The sequence below is a fragment of the Phoca vitulina genome, unplaced genomic scaffold, assembly GCF_004348235.1.
Source record: "Phoca vitulina isolate PV1807 unplaced genomic scaffold, GSC_HSeal_1.0 scaffold37, whole genome shotgun sequence".
In the NCBI taxonomy this organism is placed as follows: domain Eukaryota; kingdom Metazoa; phylum Chordata; class Mammalia; order Carnivora; family Phocidae; genus Phoca; species Phoca vitulina.
In genome coordinates, this window is record NW_022589740.1 from 12,882,840 (window position 1) to 12,909,438 (window position 26,599).

The 26,599-nt window shown below is 38.5% G+C and overlaps 1 protein-coding gene across 1 annotated transcript in view; it reads left to right on the forward strand.

The window, feature by feature from the left end:
* Positions 1-26,599, forward strand: part of TMC1 (transmembrane channel like 1) — a 172,811-nt gene that overhangs the window by 126,596 nt on the left and 19,616 nt on the right. The gene's annotated exons all lie outside the window — the stretch shown is intronic.

The window sequence follows — 26,599 nt, forward strand, 5'->3', positions numbered from 1 at the left end:
GTGAGCAGGGCTGAGCCCCATTTCTCTGTGGTTCTTTCAACACTACTCCTTCCATGTTGGCTGACCTTAATGCCAATAGGAATGGATGCAGCAAATTTCCAGTGCTATGTTCTTGTGTTACACTTGACTTAGATTTTTTTTCATCACTAAGCTACTTGTTTCTTTAATGGCATTTAAATTTTTTCAGCTTCGACAAGTAAAATTGTAATACATTTTAAGTGTACAATGTGCATGCTGATATGCATATCCATTATGAAAGGACTCCCACCACTGAATTCATTAACACATCCATCAGCTCACATATTTACCTTTTTCTTTTTGTTGAAAGGACTTAAGTTCTACTCTCTTAGCCAATTTCAATTATATAATACGGTATTGTCAACAGTAGTTCACTGTGTTATACCTTACAGTCTCGGACCTTATTCATCCTACGACTGAAAATTTGTACCCTTTTACCAACCTCTCCCTATTTCCCCCACCCCCAAGCTCCTGGGTACCACCAAGCTACTCTGTTTTCATGAGTTTGACTTTTTTTTTCTTTCTTTTTTCAGATTCCACATATAAGTGATACCATGCAGTGTTTGTCTTCCTCTGTCTAGCTTATTTTACTTCGAATAATGCCTTTGAAAGCAGGTTTAACCACATTGTTGTAAATGGCCAGGTTTTCTTTTTTTTATAAAGCTGAATATTATTATATTATTATGATGATATTATACATATATCACATTTTCTTTATCCATTTCTTCATAGATGGACTCTTACATTATTTCCATCCTCCCATGCTGCAATGAGGATGGGAATACAAATTAATGATTTCCTTTCCCTTGGATATATATCCAGAAGTAGGTTGCTGGATCATATGATAGTTCTATTTTTAATTTCTCGAGGAACTTTCATACTGTTTTCTATATTGGCTGTATCAGTTTACATTCCCACCAACAGTGCACAATGGTTCCCTTTTCGACATCCTTGTCAGCATTGGTTGTCTCTTGCCTTTGTGATAATAGACATCCTAATGGTGTGAGGTGCTATCTCATTGTGGTTTGGTTTGCATTTTCCTGATAGTGATGTCGAGCACCTTTTCATGTACAAATAGTGACTGTGTGTATGTCTTCTTTGAATAAATGTCTATTCAGGTCCTTTGCTCATTTTCAAATTAGGTTATTTGGTTTTTATGTTGTTGAGTTGTATCATTTCCTTGTCTATTTTGGATATTAACCCCTTATCAAATCGCAGATATATTCTCCCATCCCAGAGGCTGCCTGTTCATTTTATTGATGATTTCCTCTGCTGTGCAGAAGCTTTTTAGCTTAATGTTTACTTTTGCTTTTGCTGCTTTTGGTTTTGGTGTCAAATACAAAAATCATTGCCAAGACCAAGGACAAGTAGATTTTTCCCTAGATTTTCTTCTAGGGGTTTTATGGTTTAAGGTCTTACGTTTTGTGTTGATTTTTGTGTATGTTGTAAGATAGGGTTCAGTTTCATTCTTTTGCATGAGGATATCCAGTTTTCCCAGCACTATTTATTGAAGAGAATATCTGTTCTTCATTGTGTAACCTTAGTACCTTGTCAAAAACTAATTGGCCATATATGCATGTGTTTATTTCTCATTTCTCTATTTTGTTCCAGTGATCTTACTGTCTGTTTTGATGCCAACACCATACTGTTTAATTACTATAGCTTTGCAGTATAGTTTGAGATCAGGATGTGTGAGGTCTCCAGCTTTGTTCTCTCTCAAGATTGCTTTGGCTATTTAGGGTATTTCTGTTGTTCCATCGAATATAAAGATTGTTTTTTTCTATTTCTTTGAAAATGCCATTGGAATTTTGATAAGGATTACATTGAATCTGTAGATTGCTTTGGTGGTATGGACATTTTCACAGTATTAATTCTTCTAACCCATTAACATGAACTATCTCTCCATTTATTTGTGTCTTCTTTAGTCATTACATAATGACCTTCTGTGTCTCTTGTTACCGTTTTTGGCTTAACATGTATTTTGTCTGAAATAAATGTAGCTACACCTGCTTCTGGTTTCCATTTTCATGGAATATCTTTTTCCATCCCTTCACTCTCAGTTTATGTGTGTCCTTAAAGCCAAAGTAAGCCCCTTGGGCATCTTGTAGTTGGAAGTAGGTACGTCACACATATCCACACTGCTCTTGTATTTGCTCTAGATTATGACTATAACTTAACATGATCGAATTAGTGTTTAGAATAGTGAGCAAAAAGTTCTGACTTCTAAGATCTGAATTCTAGTTAAAGCTTACTGTTACCTTTATTGTTTTAAGTAATGATATAATCCTATTGCATGCTATTTATTTGATATTTTCCTATAATTTGTACTTAAAAACATATACAACCATTGTAAAGGCAGATACTATCTTATTCATAGTTGTTACTACAGAACTTTATACATAACAGTCATCCAGTAAATACCTACTGAATTCCTACTGGCCAATAAGGAATTCTTTGATTGGAAAAACTTAAACAGGATACATTTTTATATTAATTACATAAGCAGTACTGAATAAATATTATAAAAAGAGAAGAACGTTCACTTTCCCTCTCCTGAAAAATAAATATAGAAATATTTTGAATATAAAAATGCTAAATATTATGGCAACGTGGGGCACATTTGGAAGACACAGGTTTCAGATCACCTCTTTCAGAACATTAAGCACAATGAAAACTAAATTGTCACTTGCCTCTTCATCTTTTCTCTCTCTCTCTCCCTTTCTCGAACAGCTGCAGCTGCTCATGGCCAGTGACTTTCATAGACATGCTGGGACCCAGAAGTAATCCTCACCTTGCTGTTTAAAAGCAATGACTCACGTAAAGGGCAAGAACACAAGCATTGTGAAGTTGCTGTTCCCCTGTTCTAACTCTCATGGATTGTCAAGGTCATGCTGGTCAATCAAGGCATCGTCAGTCCTAGTTCAGCTGGGAGGATCTCCACCTTGTTCCAAATGAAGGGATTTGCTCCTGCACCGCCACTTTCTCCCCTGACTCGTTTCCCTGGGATCACTTCTAACAAACTGAGTTTAAGAGTGGATATGATTCAGCAATACAGGTTACTGGCTTACCTTTTGGGTTAATTAAAAATACTTTGCTCGTATGGATTTCTGTTTTATACACTCCTTCTGCCTTAGTTTTCTTTGCCTTGGATCAGAGATATTTCACCATTTTTTTCCTTCAGAGTTCAGAAATATCTTAATAAAGTATTCATTGTAATTTTTCATTAACTCACAGTTTGAAACCAACATCTTGTTTTCCATTTTTTTTTTTCTGTCTCCCCGTCCAGGGCCCCCACAACTATACACTCAAGACTTTTTATTTGCTGCTGGATTCAGTATGAAAAGGAATGGGCTTTTTAAAAGAAAAATCCTAAGGGAAATAGGGGCTAAGTAGCCCTGGGTTGAAGGTCTCTCAGCTTGAGGACGTACATGGGTCTTAGACAACCCACCTTTTTGTGAGTTAAAAAAAAAAAAAAAAGACAATTTACATGATTGCAACTCCAGCACTGCCTGATCATGACCTCCAGTGATCACATCTCCTGAGTTTAGATTCTAATATTCCATAATTCGTCTTTGCTTTTTTGTTGAGGTTGGGAAAATATACACTTTTATGGGGGGGGGCTTTAGTTTATAGATGTGTTTAAGCATTATTACTTATTTGAAGTTTGAATGGACTTTGAAGAGCTGCAATCAATGCCCTCAGCCAGGCTTGTTGTGTGATTTTAATTACGTCTGCTCACCCACAGCGTCCTTTTCCAGAACTAAGCCAATTTGCTTGCCATTCCCTGCAATTGACTTGCTGGTTTTTGTTACCATGTTTTTGAGTTTTTCCTTCTTCACTCTTGATCTGGCCATGAAACTCTCTCCCTGTTCCTCTGCCGATCCATGTGCTCATCACTTGCTATGATACAAATTCAAGATGTACTTCCTTTGGTCCAGTTTTCCAGATTGGCCTCCAACTTCCCGATAGGTTTCCTTGGGCCCTAATGTCTTTAATTCAGAGTCTATTATTTATACAGATTTTCCTGTGATTTTTAACAGTTCTTTATTGTTTCCTGTATGCATGGATCATCTTTCCTCTCTGGATTGGAAGCTCCCTATGAGCAGGGACCCTACCTTTTAACTCTTTTGTATGCCTCGTAAGTATAGTGCTGTCCACAGGTAGGCACTGAGTAAATGCTGGTTAATTAAATTGAATCAATTTAACCGGCAGCAGCTGCCCTGTGAAACAAAAACTTCTGTTATCTGCATGAAAAATGTTACTATGATATCAGAAATGGAATTATCTGTTGCTCTGCAGGGTTTATCATCTCATTCGATTATAATGCCCATGAGTAAATAAAGCTAATGGTTATTTCTACGTGGATCATTTTTGTACTGTATAGTAATAAGATTAGAGAATTGGTTTATATGTGTTGCCAAGTTTACAATGTGGATGACACTCCCTTGTTCTTGATCTACTTCATAACAAAGCTGATGAGAGATGACAAACCGTCCCCCAAGGACGTCATCTCCTAAAGGTAATTTCCTTTTTTTTTTTCAGTCTAGTTGCCATCTGTCACCATACACAGTTATTAACAATACTATTGACTATATTCCCTGTGCTGTGCATTGCATCTCCATGACTTACTTATTCTATAATTGAGTTTGTACTTCTTAAAACAATTGTACTTTTGGAACAAATGCTCATGGTATAAGAATTCAGGCATGATATTCTAAGTTTCAATCTTTCTAAAAATTATGTTGGATTTTTATGGCACCTAAATACCCACCTGATTTAAGTTAAGCATTTTTAGAAAATTTAACCCTTTTAGCCTCCAGAGAGCTGCCCCAAATATTTCCACAGTCCCACATGAACAAGCATCTGACAGAGTGAAAGCCATTTCCACAGTTGTCTGAGGACTATTCTGATAATAGTCTTGTACCGGGAAGGTTCTGATCGCTATGATCTAGTTCTATATCATTATTTCTATATATAATGATCAGAGCCATGGGGAAAATTTTAGAAGGCAAATGAGCAAACCAACCAGCCAGACTGCACCTTTCATTTTTTCCTCAGGGAAATAAAAAAAAATAAATTCTGGCAAATATATGTGGAAACTAAATTTACTTCTCTGAAGAGCTTCACCATTGATTTGAAAACTGAAAGACTGCATTTTGACACATGGTTAGAATCATCTCCTTTGGCTTCTGAGAGGAGTACATAGTTTAAACCATATCAAGGGGTTCATATTAACAATACTTTGACCTAAACTATGTTTTCTTATCCTGATGGATCCCTACCTGTACCAGAACCATGCTGGCCAGGTTTGGAAATGTATTTGGTACCCAAGTATTATCATATGGTGAGGTACAGTTCCCCTAGTTGCCACAGGGGGTCAGCCTTTGCTATCTTCACTCCTAGTGGATGAGTTAATAAGAAGAGGTTTGGCGGTCCATTTCCCTGCCTTACTCATCAGTGCTGGAACCCTGCCTTTAACTAGTCCACCCTACTGGAACTTGCAATATTTCACTTTGCTCTACCAGCCCCTTTCCTCAAGGAATATGGGTAGATTGTGGGGAAGTGGGCTTGTAATACATGCTGGGACCACACTGGGTGCATGAGCACCAGGAAGCACCATGAGGTAGTACATCTTCATCCATTTGATAAACATTTATCAGACACTGTGTGTCACATGTTTATCAAACATAATGTATCCCAGTATCACCTGCTCTTTATATTTTCTCCCAATGTTTTGTACCACCTGACATATAGATCTTCTTGGTTTCCAGAATCTTCTAGAATGATACTACAACTTACAAAGCCATTTTAAGGTTGAGGAAAATCAATGATACCTTTCCATTTCAGGCAAGACTGTCCCTTTCTTCACCATGACACAGATATTACAGTACATTGTCAGAGATTGGAAAAGAGTTTTACTATCTTTTATTCTCTGTCAAGTGCAATGCCAAGCAAAATCCAGATGTTATCCTCACCTTTCCCAGCCTTCTTCCAAAGCTAGGATTTTTTGATGGGCAAATAACCCTGGACCTCAGTATTGGCATCACATGCTTAGGGAATGGAATGCAAACAAAGGAGTTTAACCTACAATGGAAAACCAAGTTCTCTGGGGGGAAACCAATGAGATGGGAGTCTGATGACTTTTATTTCCTCACGTGAGTCAAAAATATAATATCCAGTTATAACTTTCTTTGGCCTTGTTTGGTGTACAAGGATAAAGGGGTCTCCACAATTTATTTGTCAAGAAATATATCCCCAAAGAATAAGTAAGCAGGCTTCAAAAACAAGAGACTTAAGAATGGGATTGGCAGGTGTTCTCAGCTCTCAATGCAGGTATGCACTTGATCTTTTGGAACACAGACATTGAGACTTAAGAATGTATTTTTTTTTAATGAACTATAGTCACAGCCTCTTTTTGTCTTTACTTCCTGCAAGAAGGAAATGCCATAATGTGATGGTGACAGGAGTTCTGAAGCCCCTTTATGAGATTTATTTTCCTCAGAGTTCTCTGGCAATAGATTGCCTTGATACTTGGCCTTGGATGGTCCAGCTGCCTTTTCCAGGATGGCTTTTGGTGACTTAGTAACTATGAATAATGGAAAAATATATATAAGAAATACTTGACCTCTTCTGAGGATGTAGATATTATATAACACCCATCTTTTTCATACACACCCAGAAGTTTTCATACAAATCCTTGTGGTTATTTAAAACCTTATAATAGGGACGCCTGGGTGGCTCAGTCAGTTAAGTGTCTGACTCTTGATTTCGGCTCAGGTCATGATCTTAAGGTCCTGGGATTGAGCCCCGCGTCTGGCTCTGTGCTCAGCGGGGAGTCTACTTGAGGCTTCTCTCTCTCCCTCTCCCTCTGCCGCTCCCCCCACCGGCACACGAGCTCTATCTCAAATAAATAAAGAAATCTTTAAAAAAAATAAAAACTTATAATAGAGGTACGTGTTCATTACATCAAATTTAAAAATTTTGAATAGAATAAAAAAGTGAAAAAACAACAACAACACGATTCTACCATCCAGAAAAACTGCTGTTAGTGTTTGAGCACATTTTTTCCCTTCAGATTCACACACATATACACACAGACTTCATAAAATGTTTTGGATCATAAGATATATTTAGTTTTATCTTACTTCCTTATCTAACATTTTCCCATGTCATAAAATTACTTCAAGACATTTTTTAATGGCTATAAGATATGTCCTGTGACTTAAAGGAAATTGTTCAAAACCTCATGTTTCTCATCTCTGCAAATGGGGATAATAAGAGTCCTACCCCCTAAAGTTTCTATTTGGGATTAAAGATAAAGCCTGCATAGAACATGGCACTGCTCAGCAATAGCCATTGTTGCCATCCTTGTTTTTAGGGAGTTCTAAATAATTGTAGTTACTATATAATTAATTTTTCTGCTTGACCATACATATAAGCTCTGTGAAGTAATTGAGAGCACTATTGAGATGAGAATTATCCAGAGCCTGGTCATAATTTTTATAGGAATGGGATACTGAAAATATCATAGTGATCCCCAATATCTACTTTTAAATAAAAACAAGATGAGTCTTAAAATACTAAACTTACACGCATGCTGAAGTCAGATGCTTCTTTCTAAAAAAAAGAAAAACAATCCTGCTCTGTTGGTTCTCTAAACACCTGCTTATTTGCTCTATCATATAATCCAGCCATGGAATTAGCAATCTAATGCGCTTATAAATTAGAGTGTAAGGCCCTACGGGTATAGTTAGCATTTTGCAGGGATTATATAAATGGGCTAAATGAGGACCAGTGAGTCAACAGGAACAAAGTGTGACTGAGTTGAGTGCTAAAATCCTAAAATGCTTTTTTTTTCTTTTAGGATCAAACTTTTTTCCTATATGAGTATATAGCACAGATTTGATAATAGACGTAAATGGGAGAAATGGCTTCAGTACACATTTTGAGAAATGAGTCTCTGTATTAAGGCAGGTCAAACTGAATGACACTAATTAAGAGAAATTTTTTGTGAATGTGGTATTGTTATGCCTGATGTGAAAATACCTCTGAAAAAGATAATAGATAGATTAACAGGTCTGAAGGGCAAGATGCTTAGGACATGGGCCTCAGAATTGACAAATTCTTGTAGTGGAATTCAAAGTTGCGTAAGTGACTAAGGCATGACCCTCCGCAGAAGAAAATTAGCCCACGGCCGAAAGAGCCATTGGCTGGAAGTACAACTGATCTCACTGGGACATGGAATGAGTTGGTTCCATGGGAAATGTTTGTCCCTGGTGAAGTAAGAGATAAGACCCAGTGGACATACTCAGCCTTTGAATCACAGAAAAGGCTCCACACATATCAACTCAACAGACTATTAGATTAACGGTGGGGGCTGAATGTGGCAAGGCAGTTGGGGGTGGGGGGGTAAGGAGCACTGACTAGGGAGTCTAAGGTTTGAGTTCAAGTTCTGTTCCTGACTAAAAGCATTATTCACTGGCCATGTGCTTTTCTGGTTATCATTACTAGCTTTTTGACCTAGGCTGACTACCTACCCTCACTAGGCTTCACTTACCTCATCTTTAAAATGGGTTATAATCGTCTCTGTTCAAATTGCTGTAGGAATTGCATGAGATGCTGCTGTTGATGAAAACCTCCCTGCCCTGTTTAGCATGAAGCACACAGTTTAGCGCATAGTTAACAGTTGGGTCAATATTACCCATAATTCTCCTTTTTCTTGTCAATCAAATATTTTTATTTGAAAATGTTAGTCATGTTTTAGTTAAAAAATTAGGATGATTTTAATTGAGCTAAATCAGAGAGCTATTAATCTGAAACCAGTTGCAAAGCAGCTTTTACTCAGTTGGAAAAACCCAATCTTTCACAGACCCAATAAAAACAACTGTCCGGGGGCACCAGGCTGGCTCAGTCCATAGAGCATGCGACTCAATCTCATGGTGGTGTTCGAGCTCCACGTTGGGTGTTGAGGTTACTTAAAACAAACACACAAACGAAAACAAAACAAAACAAAACAAAACAAAACAAAAAAACCCTGCTCAGATTATTTTGGCACATTCTTAGTATTTTTTAGAGGGGTGTGTTTTAGTAGCAGAATGGCTTAGCAAATATCACATAAGCAGCATTGAATGAATAAAAATGTCTGTGCTTGAGCATTGGGGCCCCAGTGAGCTAGTCCTGTCGTCTCTACTACTGATTAGCTGTTTGAATTTGATAGGAATGGGGCAGCCTCTCTCAGTCTCATTCGCAAGATAAGGGCGTTGCACAGCGTGATGTCTCTGATTCCTTCCTGTGCTCTAAACCAGAGCTGCCCCATCAGGTAGGCACCAGCCATATGGGATGACTGAGCCCTTGCAACATGGCTGGAAATTGAGATGTGCTATAAACATCAACTTCACCCTGATTTGGAAGACTGTGTGAAAAGCTACTGCAAAATATCTCATTAATATCTTTTTCCTTTTGATTGAGTGTGGGAAAGATATTATTTTGCATATTTTTGGCTAAATGAACTAAATTACTAAAATTGCTTTCGTTTATTTCTTTTTCCTTTCTTTAATGTGGCTACTAGGAAATTTTAAACAACATGTGGCTTCCATGTGTGGCTCCATTCCCTTTCTATTCGACAGTAAATGCTGCTCTAAAAATTCTGTTGATGAAATAAGTTTTTGTGATGGTTTCAATTAAATTGTACACAGAGCTGGGTTTCAGCCATGCTGGGAAATTTATGATAAGCTGATAGACCTGGCGGCTCCCACCCATCTGATTTCAGCAGTTGATTTGCGTTAGGGGTGGGGGATGCTGCCTTTGAGGAAGTGGGAAAAAGAAATACAAATGGATTTGATTAGAGTCCACAGGAGACGGACAGAAACTGCAGACTGGATCTGATGGAGCAAGCTGGTAGAGGGAGGACTCCAGGACAGTGGGGTACATGTGATGCTCTGCTGGTGGCCAGGGGATGAAGCCTACCACCTAGAAGGGAGCAGAGACATTCTGCTCACCTGTGAATGGAGCATGACACAACTGTGGTGCTACCATCAATTGGCAGCTCAATATGGTGGACCATAGGAGATGACCCACTTGAAAGGGTTCTGGTGTCTCCACGACAGACATCCATGACAGGCCCTTCTCAGATACTGGTTTAAGGGACTGGAGGAGCAAAGTAAGAGTACAGACAGAGCAAGCTTCATGGTGAATGAGCCTGAGAGATCAATTCATAAACTATGGATCAACAAACATAAACGTGTGGCACTTGGCATGGTACTAATGTGTATGTACCAAGACATGGAGGCAGTACATTTGGGATCTTAATGTTAATAAATACCTCCTTTGGACCTAAGGCTGGTAAGGTCCAAGGAAGGATTTTTAGCTAAGCAGCAATAATAACCTTTTAAAAATCAAAGTTTCCTGGGGAGCCTGGCTGGCTCAGTCCGAGCGTACGACTCTTGATCTTGGAGTTGTGAGTTTGAGCCCCATGTTGGGTGTAGAGATTACTAAAGTAGAATAGAATAGAATAGAATAGAATAGAATAGAATAGAATAGAATAAAAATTAGTTTCTTGAAAGCAATGACATGCCAGCTCAAAGAATGGTGTCTTGCCCAGGTTGTCTGGGAGGTGTAGGGGGCCCAGTGAAGAGGGAGGAAGTAAGTGTTGAAAGACATATACTTTGACACTTTTGTATTGCCTTAAGTTGCTTTATAACTAGGGAAATATAAATGGGGATCACAGAGCTTCCTTTTCTGGGACACAGGGATAGTATTCTTGAGGCAATGACAGTATTGAATACTAACTCATACCATTTCCTAAGCCTATGAATTAAAAAAAACTCAAATTATTACTTCGCAATAACATTTGTGGTTCATTTTTCTTAAACATGTTTGTCACATGGCTACTGATTACCTTCTTACTGTTAATATGCATGCTGATCTGTGATAAACTATGAAAAATTAATAAAAGACGTGTGGCCCTACGAAGGAAGACATTTCCTTCCCAATTTTCAACATTATTTAATTCTTAAACCCACTTCAGAGTTAGAAATTATGAAAAATGAATGTCAAAAATCTGTGACTCACAAGTGATACACAGTTATTCCTAGATGACTCCAATGAATCCTTTTTAGCTTTGGGGTTCATTGGGTTCATGGTCAGGGTCACAGTGACTGCTGAGAAGTGTTTCCCCCCGCTAGTGCACAGCCCAGCAAAGTGAATTGTTACCTCCTTGATGGTGAGTGATCGCTCTTTGTCTTCCTTAATACATCAGCTAGACTTCCAAGACTCTCAGCTCTTCTCCCTTTTCTATTCTCCCTGGGGATAACATCTGAGACTATACAGAATCAACCAGTCTTCAGTATAAGTTGGGAAACTACCGTATAAGGTACATAAATATCTGTGGGACATTAGCCTCAGGCACTGTAGTAGGCTCCAGAACCCAGAATTGAACACAATCCCCCCTTTCCATAAGGAGGATCTAGACCATAAACCATTACAAAAACAAACAATACCCCAAATAAACACATGAGTAAACTGGAAAGAATAAAGCAACATCTGCCACTGATAATGGCCAAGAGAAAAAGTAAAATGAAGGAAATGTGACCAGGGGAGCTTGTCAGGGAGAGTGACACTGGGCTGGGGACAAAGCTGATAAGAAAGGGACACACAGACGGCACTTCTTTGAATGTTTTGATTACTTACTCCCTCTTGGGGAGTGAGAGGGACCTCACAAAAAGAGTTTAAATTACAGTGAACTGGATAGTTGGAAGTGTGACCATCATTTGCTTCTTTTTGAGAAATGAACATTATTTAAAAAATAGTGTTGTAGAGTATAATCCATACCTGCTCTACATACGTATTCTGTTTAGTGAAAAAAGAAAGCCCAGAGGAATTGGATTGGATGAGTATAAGAAATGATAAGAATGCAGAGGCCTCCAGATAGGGACTGTTTTTCCCCAAAGTGACCCAGCCAGGAAGTGACAAAGCTGGGAACCAGAAGAGCCCTTAAGTCCATGTTTTGTGCTCTTCCAAGGACATTGGCGCCTCTTTTGCTATGCAATTCCTGCTTTAACAGGGATTACAAACTCAGACTCCAACAGAGGCCAGGAAAATAACACAATAAGTTGTTTAGTGGTATATGTTGGAATGAAAAGTTGGACTGTCTTATCTTTAGGGAGCTTTAACTATTCCGTTCTAGCTAATTAATTTAAAATAAATATAAACGGGGATCACAGAGCTTCCTTTTCTGGGACACAGGGATAGAATTCTCTGGTTCTTCCAGAGCTTCCGATTTTTAAAGGGAACCCAGAAACCTGAATTTTTATGTCACATACCAAAATATTTTAAATGTTAATAATTAGCACAAATTCATACACACACACACACACACACACACACACGCATACATGCACACTCCATCTGTCAGCAGGATGCTGTCCAAGGGCCATCAGGATACACTCTATTTTTGATATTATAAGTCCTTCACATAAACAGCTCTCTTTTGTACACTCTGAAACCATTTGTCAGAGCTTTGCTGTCTTTTTTTCTTCTTTTAAAAAATGTAATTTTTTTTCGGTTCACTAAGGCATATTCATGCTTTTCCTGTACAAAAAAAAACAAACCGTTATTTGAGTTCAGCTCTCAAAATATACTACCACAAGGGGGAGCTCAAACTTTTTTTTTTTTTTAAAGTTTTACATGTTAACACTAACTAATGCAGTAACAGAAACTATTACCCTATGACATTTTAGGTTACTCCTTCCTCCTGAGATTGGCAATGCGGCTTGATTTTGTGAAGAGTTGTTTAATTAACTATGAAAACAGACAGCAAACAAGCTCGATCCAAACCCAACATCACAGCATATCAGCCGACTTTTAATTTTTATTTTATTTTATATTTTGTTGTTTTTATCTTATACATTTGATTCAGTTTTTCTTTAAACCACACTCTGTGCTTTAGGCAGAGGGAAAGGAGCAAGAAGCATATAGCACATTGGGGTCCCATAGGCCTATAATTCAAATTTGAAATTAAAAACAAACAAAAACCGCAGGATTCTCTGAGACAAGAAATAGATTTTCACTTAGGTAAAGGAAAACCCCTGGTTAGTCCCCAGGGACTGACGTACTTGAGGACACTTCTCCCTTTAGCACCTAGCTGTTTCTTAGATTTCCAGCTTCAGTACCTTTGTGTCTCTTGGAATCTCTGCGAACTTGGCTCTCTGAACACATCCATCCCACACCCTGAGCTGAGATGTGGTTTGCTTGTTGTTTTGTTTCCTGGTTGCTTCTGCGGTCTGGAAGGTGCTTTATTGGCTGCACCTAGACTATATAGTTGGGATTTTGTTGTTGTTGTGGTTGTTGTTGTTTACGTTTTTCAAATAACTCTTGTTTCAAGGCTCAGCTGGAATCTTCCCAGATCTTCTCCATCCACTTGACTAACCTACTCTTCCCCAAGCTCTGAGCACCACACAGGAGTTCATCATGCAGTCCTCACATGAGCCTTGGAGGTTGTCTCAAAGGTCTTCTCATCTTGCAGATACCAGCAAGGATAGTGGCACCGGAACTGGGCGGGTCTCATCCACTGGGTTAGACAGGTTTGGCACAGCATCGGCTACATGGCCTTATCTTAGCATTTATAACTTCTCCTTCACCTTCTTTTCCTTCTCGTCCCCTTCCCCTTCCCTTCCGCCATTTTCTTCCTCTTCCTCCTCGCTCCTCCTTCTCCTACCTATTCCTCCTCCTCCTCCTTCCCACCATCGTCATTACTCCTGCTTATGTATGCCTCTGTTTACCCCATTAGAGTTTGACTCCTAAAGTCCAGAGGGCAAGTCTTGGCACGGTGCCAGCTCTAGGCTCTCCATCCAGCACGGAGGGACAGGCTGTGGAGTCCTGGTGAAGAGAATGAGCTCCAGAGTCCAAGGTTTGGGGAGCGTCCGACACTAGTTAACCAGGTGACCTGGGGAAAGACATACTATCTCGTAGCCTTATTGTCCTCCCCAGGAAAGCTGGAGAATAATAGCACTTCTGCCACGAGGCTTTGTGAGAGGCGGTCGAATTAGAGTCCATGCAGTGCTCCATGCGGGGTCTGGCACACGGAGCTCCATTGGGGTTAGGAATTCTAGCAGCCACTTGATATGGATGAATCTTGTTGAATTGACATTCCTGAAATTCAAACTGTGACATAGCTCCCAGTTTTCAAGGCAGTTTTTTTTTTTTTTTAAAGTTCTCGTTAGATTGTTAATAATTTACTCTCCATGATCTTTAGAATAAAGTTTCAGAATTAGTTGGTGACTAGCACTGAAAGACTGAAACATAAAAACAAAATAAATGTCAAAAAAGGTCATTTAAAAATGTAAATATTACCACATACCACATATATTTAGTGTTTACAAGTTCACATTCTTGAATTTTAAAACACACAAAGCATTAGTTGCCTTCTTCGATTGCCTCAATCTATGTTTTGCGACAAAGATCGTTTTTATTCCGCATTGATGTTTGTTCGCTCATCCAAAACCATCTTTAAGTTGGGTGTTAGGATACACACTGTTTCATATAAGCTTATTTCTTTTTTAAACAATTTTGGGGTTTTTGTCCAAATCAATACAGTTTTTGCCCATTCAGATATTAGATCAATTTCTGATTTCCCAAGGGAGCATCCTTCAATAATATTTACATCTTCTCCTCCTTGCATTTACTCTCTTAAGGTATTTATGAAGAACTGTAGTGGAGAGCAAATATTTAGACACTCCAAGTGTCCTAAAATATCATTGGGCAGTTTATGAATGACGTAACAGTAAGATCTGCTAGGAAGTTTATAGACTGCACAGAATCACTAGTTGAAGGTGCTAATTTAAGGACTTCTTTCCAAACTTGTTAAGGACAAGCTTTCCAAACTTGTTATTTTTTGGCACACCATTCATTGAATTTGTTAAAATGTGCCATGAGATAAACTTATTGACTATTTTATTTACAAGAATAACTGTTAGCGCACTGGGCCATGAATACTCATTTATAACACAATGTAGTCGAGCTATAGCAAGACTGGATTAAATCATTCCTGCTTCTCTGCTCCATGTTTTAGTCCAGGTTCCTAGAAAGGTTCAGGCCCCAGATGTCTTGCTTTCTACTAGATATTGGTGAATTCCTTACAACCGGTCACACCTCCATGTTGACTGTTAGCTTACAGAAGAATTAGGGTTTTTTCCCCCTTAATTCCTCAACTGATTTTTGTTGAGATTCCGAGAAGCATAAACTTCCCATGACACACTGGACAAGAATGCTCACATTGAAATTGCAGTGTAGGATCCTCTGGGTGCTGTTCCCACCTTTGTTGCTGAACTTTCTCACGCTTTTCTTGTGCTATGAGTTTTCTTATAAACCCAACCTATTGGGCTTTTGTATTTCCAGGATTTCTCACAATTTCTTGTCTATTATAGGAGATGTCTTCTTTTTATTCTTTCAGCCTGGCCCAATATCCTTTAAAATGTTTTTTCTGTGATTTCTATGGGTTTGATGTGAGAAAGACATTATAATGTCTTGAAATGAAAGTTTAGCATTTCCATTTCTAGACTTCAGTATTGCAGTGAAGAGATAAATGGATCCTCTTCATAAATGGTGTTGGAAATGAAGGAGAGGCAGGATTCCCATCTGCTTTAGAGACAAATGGTGCTATATGGAGCTGTTCTTGTAGCCTGTGCCTGGGAGGTAAGTAATTTGGCCAGCAGTGGTTTGATTCTCTCTCTCTCTCTCTTTTTTTTTTTTTTTTTTATTAAAATGAGCTGTTCTCCCTGCAGTAATTGCTTTAATATATTAATCAGTACTTTCTGATTAAATGCTATATTCTATTATACTGTGCTGTTGAAATGATAGGCTGTATGATTAGAGACAACTTTCATGTAATGAGCAAATCTGGCTTCAAATTTGTTAACTGCTCACACCTGCCCTCCTCACGACCTGGTGATTGTTAGAATATTCAACTTGGCTTCCGTCCTAATGTTCTTTAGGGTTGCCCATTTCTTTGTTATTATGTTTTTATTTGTACAATGAAGGCTTTCCATGTAAAGAAGCAGAATTAGCGAGAGAGAGAGAGAGAGAGAGAGAGAGAAAGAGAGAGAAGTCTCCCTCCATGCCCCACCCCTCCCCATAGCAGTTTCCATCAGGCTTGGTTTATAGTGGGGGAAGGAGGAATGAATTCAGTCCCTCACGGGAAAGGACACAGGGCACCAGAAGTCCTTGACTTTAGCATGTTTGTAGTGAAATTTCATAGGGTTGAAAAATGAGCACTGCAAGCCATCAGTGTGTTGCGCTGCCTGCATCCCAGCATCTTAATTGGACCCAGGCAGTGCGGTACATCGGGATCAAACAATTAGATAAAACCTATGATGTTTAAAAATCTTATTTTATTAAAAAGTTGCAAATTGGAAAATTGAAGTGGGGCAAGTAAAAATACAAGTGAAATAAAAATGGACTTCTTTAAAGATACTTAAATGGTAAACCCTGATCTATTTATAGCACTTCCGTGAGGTGTGTAGTTGAGAAGGAAAAGAACAGGTTTAAGAGCATGTTCAAAATGATGGAAAATTCTATTGTGGAGATTTGACACTTTTTGGCTGACTGCTGTTAAAGCCCCATGCCTGTATTAATCAGAGTTCTCCAGAGAAACAGAACAGAACCAATAGTGTGTGTGTGTGTGTGTGTGTGTGTGTGTGTGTGTGTTGACGCACATGATTATGGAGTTGATAAGTCCTAAGGTCTGTAGTGATCAAGCTGGGGACCTAGGAGAGCCAGTGAGGCATTTACAGTCTGAGTCAGGCTTGAGAACCAGAAGATCTGTTGGTCTAAATCCTGTCTGGAAGCTGGTGGGCTCGAGATCTAGGAAGAGCCAATGTTCTGGTTCTGGCGTGAAGGCAGAAAAAACCAACCAACCAGCTCAAGGCAATCATCAGTTCCCATTACTTGCAGGAAGGCCAGGCTTTTTGTTCTATTCAAGCCTTCAGTTGATTGGATGAGTCCCACTCACAACAAGGAGGAAAATCTGCTTTCCTTGGTCTATAATTTAAATATAATCTCACCCGGAAACATCCTCATAGGTACACCCAGAATACCCAGTCAGGCTGACACAGAAAATGAACCATCACAGTGCTACGGGGGGCGGTTAACTCCTGTTTGGAATGAGTTTCTCCTCTGCGGAAGCCAAAAGGGCCACATCTTCTCTGTCTCTATTCTAATGCAGCCACAGGGTAGGCATATGACTTAGGCTCCACCAGTCAGAAACTTTCTTTGACTCTTATATGGGTGACACACTAAGACATGCTACCCATTGGAGATCCACTGCGGGGGAAGAACACTATATATATATCTTGACTGAATAGTTTTTAGAATATTCTATCTTTCGGAGAGTAGAATTATCCTTACACCATATGCACTCAACAGTATTACACACTTCTCAAGTATATGTTACATGCACAAGCAGAAGATTAACTATATTTCAAGAAAAGAATTAATCAGAAGGCCTCAGGCTGCACCTATATGGAATTTCCTGTGAGGGGATTTTCAATGTAGATTGAAGACTAAGGAATGAAAGGAAAAAAGGCACTATGGAATTTCCTTACTTATAAATTAGGGGGAATATACGGACCTCATGAGATTGTGAAGATGAAATGTAATAAAATGAAATATGTAGTCCTAAGAAAAATATCTGTCACTTAGTATGTGTATAATAAATATTTGATGTTGATGTTGATGATGATGATGATATGTGGTGAGGATTTTTTCAGGAATCAACCAATGACATAGGTAAAAGCCAGAAAAGTAGGTGGTGAGGAGGAGGAACTTTTGAGAGTCTGAAACAACAGTATCAGGATACCCACATTCGTTACAGGTGGTCAGATTTATTTGACATGGATGAGCATTGATTTAGCACTCAGGGGATAAAAAGTTTAAAAAAAGAAAAAGAAAAGGAAGCATAAACAATGATGACATATCTAGGGCTGCCATCTTTTCTTCTTTTAAGCCAACAAGGCATCAGCTCAGAAATGAAGACTGAGATTCAGATGAATTCGCTCTTAAGTGGAGATGTCAAGTTTATCCTGAACCATGACTAATCGCTACACTAGTGTGGATTTGGTGATATGTCTGGTATATTGGAAACAAATAGATTATCATATACTTCTTAAAAAGAGGAACTAAAAATTTTCACCAAGACAATGACAGCCAGTACAAATTCCCAAAACTTTGAAGATGAAGTCAATAGGATGGTGCTGAAGGTCAGGGAAGTCTGAGGAAATCCGATCCGGTCTGACCATTCTGGATGAGTTCAGAGAAGGACCCTGAATTGGAAACATTTTCATGACCAATGTATAGCATGAGACTACTCTGAGAAACGTTTGAGACACTATTTATCAACAAATAGGATGTACATATCACCTTCAACAGATTTACTAGTAAGAATGGTAATGTTATGGGCATCTGGGTGGTTCAGTCTGTTGAGTGACCAATTCTTGGCTTTGGCTCTGGTCGTGATCTCAGGGTCATGAGATAGAGTCCTGTGCAGGATCCATGCTCAGTGGGTAATCTGCTTGAAGATTCTCTCCCTCTCTCTCTGCCCCTACTCCCCGCTCATGCACACGCATGCTCTGTCTCTAAAATAAATAAATCTTTTTTTAAAATGCTTGTTAAATATACACATTTCTAATCTCTACCTTTTTAATCTTTTCAATCTTAATCTCTGCTGAATGAGCCCTAAAATCTATATTTTTAACAAACTCCCTGGATGTATTTCTGCGCAATTACCCCTGTCTATTTAGACTAACAGGGATCCTAGATGAAATTAGGTCTCTGGAGAAAATGTGTTCTCCACCACCCCAACCCAAGAAGAGATGGAGTTAGAGCAGGTGTGAAGTTTTCTGCATTGCCGAGCTTGTGCTGAGAATCTCAGAGTTGCCCATACTGTTGAGGCTGCACCAAATAATCTCCATCATCAAGGTCATAAAAGAACACTTAACACTATGGCGTTCTACAAGTACTCTTCCAGACTGAAACTGCTGCATGACTGACTTCAAATGTAGTGATGATTTGAAAAATTGGAGGCTAGCTGGGCTGGAAGATCTAAGAGGGCCTCACCCTCATTTGGGTGGTGGTCGTGGGCTGGGATGCTTATTAACATTTTTAAGTCTGTCTGAGCCTCATTTCATTGCAATTTCAATTCTGTGTTTCTTTTCCCTTCCTCCTCATTTTCCAAAAAGCTGTTGCAACATTTACTTATATTAACCGTGTATACAAAACTTGTAGAAATATGATCTACCAAAAGTAATAGGGTCCCTGAGATTTAAGCTTACTCTGAGCTAAATGTCGAAAGTAGAATTTGTTCCTAGATTAAACATCACATTTTCCAAAATGTATATTCTGTTTAATTCCTGCAACTAAATATGTAGTTGCAGGAAATAGCAATTTTAAAACTGCATCTAATTCTGATGCAAATTTAAGGACAGAAGGCACAGCAATTTACAAAACCGTGTTTTATATAAATTGAGAAATGGAAGACGGATGGAATTAACACTGTTACAATTTTGATGTTATTTTCTGCCGGTTTTTAATCATGCATTTCATAATGTTGTCATAATTGTTTTAAATGCTGTTTTTAAAAAAGCTTATGCCACAAATAATCTCTCATTTTGCTACACGATACTCAAGACATATTTTTAATGGAGGGTTGATATTCCATCCAGTGGGTGAACTGTAATTTATTTAACCAATTCCCCAGGGGTGGACATGCAGTTTGTTTCCAGTTATTTTTTGTTTTGTTTTGTCCCCCCTCCTTTTTTTTAATTTTTACCTAAGGCCAGATTCCTCTAAGTGTAGTCAAAGCTTATGAACATGTTTACAAGACATGGCTGACGTCAGTTCCAAAGAGCTGCACCAACTTACTTGCCCATCAATAATCTATGAGCATGATTATTTGCCCTCTACAGCATTTCTAGTATTCACAAAACGTTACCGTCTTCGTAATTTCTTCAAATGTGTTTATTGAACACTTTACTATGTATCACAGCCTCCAGATACAAAGAAGTTAAAGCCTAAAAAAGCTTGGGACTAAGTAGGAAATACAGATATCTAAAAAACGTTATTTCCAAGGACACCTGGGTGGCTCAGTCGTTAAGCGTCTGCCTTCGGCTCAGGTCATGATCCCAGGGTCCTGGGATCGAGCCCCACATCGGGCTCCCTGCTCGGCGGGAAGCCTGCTTCTCCCTCTCCCACTCCCCCTGCTTGTGTTCCCTCTCTCGCTGTCTCTCTCTCTGTCAAATAAATAAATAAATAATCTTTAAAAAATAAAAAAATAAAAAACGTATTTCCAGTTCAGTTTTAAAAGTCCAGTAAGAGAGATTCCTGGTTAAGATGGCCTTAGATCGTCATGACTGCAATCTGCTTCAGATACATAACAACGATGGGCAAAGGACAAAAAATATAACATTTAAAAGGCATGGCTATATTAAAAGCCAAATAAAAGTGAAGTTACAGGCCTACTGGGCTCCTGGTTCCTGGTATCTATGATGTGGGTGCAGGGAGAGACTAACATGCTGACGGATCCCTCCCCCAACCCCAATGAATAATACATAACTTCTATCAGTGTGTGGCAATTTACAGAGTCAACTGTGTTGACAGATCCCTTAACACCACATGGAAACTGCATGCTTTTTTACTTTGGTTAATGCTTAATTCACTAAACTTCAAACCTTTCTGTTATTAACACTCACTCAAACATTGAGCGATCACAGTCTTTCTAAATATTTCTATACTACTTATAAAGAAAATCCATCAAAACTTATAAAGTTAAAGTTAGAATATCTCAAATGTTTTAACGATTATGAGCTTATTTAATTTTACTCTCCTAAATATTTAATTAAAATCAAAACATAAGTTATGAAATTCTCTTAACTGCCTTTAGCAACTTAAGGAGCAGATAGAACTCACACAAAATATCGCACCAATTACAAATATGACAGTAAAATTAAAATACAGTTGACCCTTGAACAACATGGATTTGAACTGTGTAGGTCCACTTCTATGTGGATTTGTTACAATACAGTACTATAAATGTATTTTCTCTTCCTTATGATTTGCTTAACATTCTTTCCGTCTAGCTTACTTTATTATAAGAATACAGTATATAATACACATAACATACAGAATATGTTAACCAACTGTGTGTGTTATCAGTAAGGCTTCTGGTCAACAGCTAGGCTATTAGTAGGTAAGTTTTGGGGGAGTTAAAGTTATATGAGAATTTTTGACTGCGCTGTAAGTGTGGAAGGGAGGATTGGAGCCCCTTAGCTTTGCCATGGTTCAAGGGTCAACCGTAGCTGTAAAGGTAATGATGAGAACATTTACCTGCATTAATTAGTGATTTCATTTCATATTTATATTCTTATTTTTGCTCTTATGTTTTTACCTCCCCAAGATTGATGTAATTTTTCCAGAAGGTGGAAATAATATTTTCAAATCCTAAAGCAAAAAGAATACTCTCTCTGACTTGCTGAGGTCCAGGGTTTGCTCTTGAGCAGTTGATTCTCAGTTGAGTTGCAGGACCCAAGACATCCAAAGTGATGCAAAATTGAGCCACCACCTAGGAGGAGTCTTTTCCAATGATGAAACTCCTTTCTTAGGTCATGGGACGTAAGACCGTATATTTTATGAAATTTTATGTTTCTGAAATTTGATACTTTTCCAGGAATAATGTACACTTTATTTATTTATTTAAAGATATTATTTATTTATTTGAGAGAGAGTATGTGAGAGAGAAAGCACAAGCTGGGGAGCAGCAGAGGAAGAGGGAGAAGCAGGCTCCCAGTGCAGGGCTCCATCCCAGGACCCCAAGATCATGACCTGAGCCGAAGGCAGATGCTTAACCGGCTGAGCCACCCAGGTGCCCCTAAGGTACACTTTAAAATAGACAACAATACTAATTGATAGTCCTCTCATTTTGAGGGTTTTTTTCTTTTCTTTTGTTCTTTCTTTTTTTGCATCACGGGAAATTTACACATGTTTTTATAAGTGTTTCATGATGACTAGTAGAGTCATCAGGGGTGTCAACTTCTAGAGAGAAATGAATGAAACAGTGTGGAAGGAACAAAACTTTAAGTTTAGAAATGGTGAGAAACACTTTTTAAAAAATCCAAATTCATTGTAAGTAGATTTTTGGCCAAAACTGTATAATCCAGATCCACATAGACTTTTGGCTTCTTTCTCTATGGCTCGGAAAGAGCTGTCCTCCAAGGGACACTGTGTCTCTTCGGTCCACAATAGTATTAAAGACCAAAAATTAGGTGCTGGCTACAACTCAGTGGTGGGGGTAGAAAAGCCCATGAACTTAACTTCTTTAAGTATTTTATCCCTTTTGATGCTACTCTAAATGGAGTTGCTTTCTTAATTTTCTGTGTGGATTGTTCATTGTTAATGTATGGAAATTCAATGCATGTGTGTGTGTTGATTTTGTATCCTGCTACTTTGCTAAATTCATTATTACTTCTAACAGTCGTGTGTGTGCGTGTGTGTGTGTCTCTGTGTGTGTGTGTGTGTGGAATCATTAGTTTTTTTTACTATGAACTAAAGTTATATAAAGTTATATGAGTCATAGAAGTCCAGTTGTCTATGAACAGAGATAATTTTCACTTCTTCCTTTCCAGCTTGGATGTCTTTTATTTCTTTTTTCTTGCCTCATTGCTCTGACTAGATCTTCTAGTACTGTGTTGAAAACAAATGGTGATAGTGGTCATCTTTGTCTTTCCTTGATCCCAGAGGAAAGTTTTTCAGTGTTCCACCAATCAGTAGAATATTGGATGTGAGTTTTTCATCTGTGGCCTTTATTATGCTGAAGTCGTTTTCTTCTTCTTTTTTTTAAATTTTATTACGTTATGTTAGTCACCATACAATACATCATTAGTTTTTGATGTGGTGATCCACGTTCCATTGTTTTCATATAACACCCAGTGCTCCATGCAGTACGTGCCCTCCTTAATACCCATCACTGGAATAGCCTGTCCCCCTCCTCCTTTCCCCTCCCCTCTAAAACCCTGTTTGTTTCTCAGAGTCCATAGTCTCTCATGGTTCATCTCTCCCTCCGATTTCCCCCCCATTCATGAAGTCATTTTCTTCTATGCCCAGTTTAAGTAGTTTTTATCATGAAAGGGTGTTGAATTTTGTCAAATGCTTTTTATGAATTGAGATGATCATGTGGCTTTTAATGTGGTATAGTACATTGATTTATTTATGTGTGTAGAACCATCTTTGCATTGTTCCAGGAATAAATCCCACTTGGTTATATTATATAATGCATTTAACATACTGTCCAATTTGATTTGCTAGTATTTTCTTGAAGATTTTGCAATCAATATTCACCAGGGATATTAGTCTGTTGTTTCCTTTTCCTGTAATGTGTTTGTCTGGTCTTCATAAGAGGGAAACCCTGGCCTCATAAGGTGAATTTGAAAGTGCTCCCTCCTCTTCAATATTTTAGAAGAGTTTTAGGAAGATTGATGTTATTTTTTTTTTTTTAAACGTTTGGTAGAACTCACCTGTGAAGCCATCTGGTTCTGGGCTTTTATTCATTAGGAGGTTTTTGATTACTGATTCAAACTCCTTACTAGTTATAGGTCTATTTAGATTTTTTATTTCTTCATGATACAGTGTTGATAGATAATATGTTTCTAGAATTTGCCAGTTCCATCTAGGTTATCCAATTTGTATACAGTTGTTCATGGTATGCTTAATAATCCTTTTTATTTCTATAAACCTGTGGTAATGTCCCCTTTTTCTTTTCTGACTTTGGTTATTTGAGTTTGGTCTCTTTTTTTCTTTATCAACCTAGCCAAAGGTTTGTCAATGTTGTTGTTGTTGTTTTTCCCAAAGACCCAACCCTTGGTTTCATTGATTTTTCTCTATTGTTTTTCTATTCTCTATTTTATTTATCTAGCCTATTGCTTTTAAAATTGCTACAATTGAGTAATCATACGATTGTTAGGAAAGGTTAAAGGTTAGCAGATACCTGCTACTGTTTTGATATTCATTTCTTTAATTAATCCTGAAGTAACTACTTTTTTTTTTCCTTTTTTTGGAGAGAGGGGGCAGGGGATGGGGGAAAGGGCAGAGGGAGAGGAAGAGAGAGAATCCCAAGCAGGCTGTACGCCCAGCATGGAGCGTGATGCAGGGCTCGATCTCAGTACTCTGAGATCATGACCTGAGCCAAAATCAAGAGATGGACGTTTAACTGATTGAGCCACCCAGACATCCCAGAAGTAACTACTTTTTAAATCTTTGTTGACCAGTAGGTCAAGGAGGAGAGTGATAGCATTTGTCCTTTAAAAATATAACTTTGATAACAATGTGCTGAATGGTTTGAAAAGAGAGACTCAAAGCAGAGAGAATAGTTTGGAGGATCCTGCCATAATGCAATTGATAACAAGCTTGAACAAAGATAGTGACTGCAAGCATCTTTTCAATCTGAGATTTCCTTTTTCATTTGTGTATTTTTTTCTCTGAGTTGAAAATTTTAAAAGAGTTAAATGTCTATGTACACAAACATGCCAGTCTTTTACTGTAATTTATTTGTAACTTCTAAAGTAAAAAAAAAAAAAAAGTCACTTTGAGTTTCTTCTGTGGTTTTTTTAAAAAATTAACTTTTAATTTACCAGGTCATTTTCATTCATTTTCTGAAATTGATCTGAATCAGGATATTCAGGCCTTGAGACAGAAGTGGGTCAAGCCTTTAGGTTTTCAAACAGAGGAATCAAATACAGGAAATTGGTTATACTCAGGTAACTATGTTAAGTAGCTGCTGGGACCAGCAACAATCCCTCTGACTGAAGGAATGCATGGAGGCAATGGGCCACCGGAGCCCAGGATCCTGGAGGAGGGGTCGGCCTGGGCCAGTGCTGAAACCGGAACAAAGCACCACCTAACCAGGTGCTGGGCTGCTGAGAGCCTGCTAGTCAGCAGGTGGCGGTACTCATTGCTGCGGGCGCCGGAAAGTGCTATCAGATGATGATGGAGTGTTGGCTATCTCTTGCTGCTGGAAGGTGCCCCCCGAATCCGGACCAGGAAGCAAACCCCTTCTCCCCACTCTTGCCCATACTTCCTCTTGGTAGAAACTAACCAGAAGCTTGGGGCAAGTGCCTGGGTCACTGGAACATGCAGGTCCCTGGACTCTCAGAGCTGAGCCGAGAACAGCAGGTGAATGATTGTTCAAGCCTATTTATTGTCAGGGACGCTGAGTGGGCCAAAACATTCCAGAAGGTCCTCTATTTGACTTTCTGAGTATCTGTCTTTTCTTGTTGAGAAATGAAATAGGTCTGGCGCCTTTTATTCTCGTTTGGATGGATTCATTTCCACAGATTTCTGTATCTCCACCAGGTGGAGTCAGAGGCCAGTTTTAAAGGGTTAAATATAGGAAGTAAATTTGGTTGAGAGTTTCAGTTTCTGATTGTATGAAGCAAAGATAAACAATACCAGGGGGACTACTTCTTTCCTTTGATGTTTCCTGCTAGAATGTTACCTTGTTATTATTTTATTCACTTTGTTATGTCAATGTGCCCCATTCTCTGGCTGTAACTTAGGACATTTCTGTTGGGAGGAACAGAGACTCATTCCAGCTGGCTTCAGAAAAGAGAATCTTATTATAAATATACAAGAAGAAATATCACAGACATTTTTGGAAGAGAAACAAAATACAGCAAAGGCTTACCAGGGGCTGCTCTTTGCTTCTTGTAGGGAACACATAGTCACTCTCATGTCTGCTTCTCATTTATTCGTTATTCATTCATGAATATGCACTGAGTCTCTGCTATGGTGTTGGAGACTTGAGGTACAAGGGTAGATAAGGCATTAATAGGGAAGAGAGATATCAAACAAATAAGCACATATAAAATTATAAATCACTATAAATGCTCTGCATACAATGTGCAGTTTTTTTCAACTTTTTAAAATATTTTTAATGTAAATTCAATTAATTAACATATAGGTATTACCAGTTTCAGAGGTAGAGGTCAGTGATTCATCAGTCTTATATAATACCCATTGCTCATACATCACATGCCCTCCTTAATGTTCATCACCCAGTTACCTCATCCCCGCCCCCCAGCAAACCTCAGTTTGTTTCCTATGATTAAGAGTCTCTTACGGTTTTTCTCCCTCTCTGATTTCATCTTGTTTTTTTTTTTTCCTCTTTTCCCCTATGATCCTCTGTTTTGTTTCTTAAATTCCACACATCAATGAGATCATATGATAATTGTCTTTCTCTGATTGACTTATTTCACTTAGCATAATACCCTCTAGTTCCATCCATGTCATTGCAAATGCCAAGATTTCATTGTTTTGATAGCTGCATAATATTCCATTGTATATATATATATACTTCTTTATCCATTCATCTGTTGATGGACATCTGGGCTCCTTCCATAGTTTGGCTATTGTAAACATTGTTGCTATAAACATTGGGGTGCAGGTGCGCATTTGGATCACTACATTTGTATCTTGGGGTAAATACCCAGTAGTGCAATTGCTGGGTCATAGGGTAGCTCTATTTTCAACTTTTTGAGGAACATCC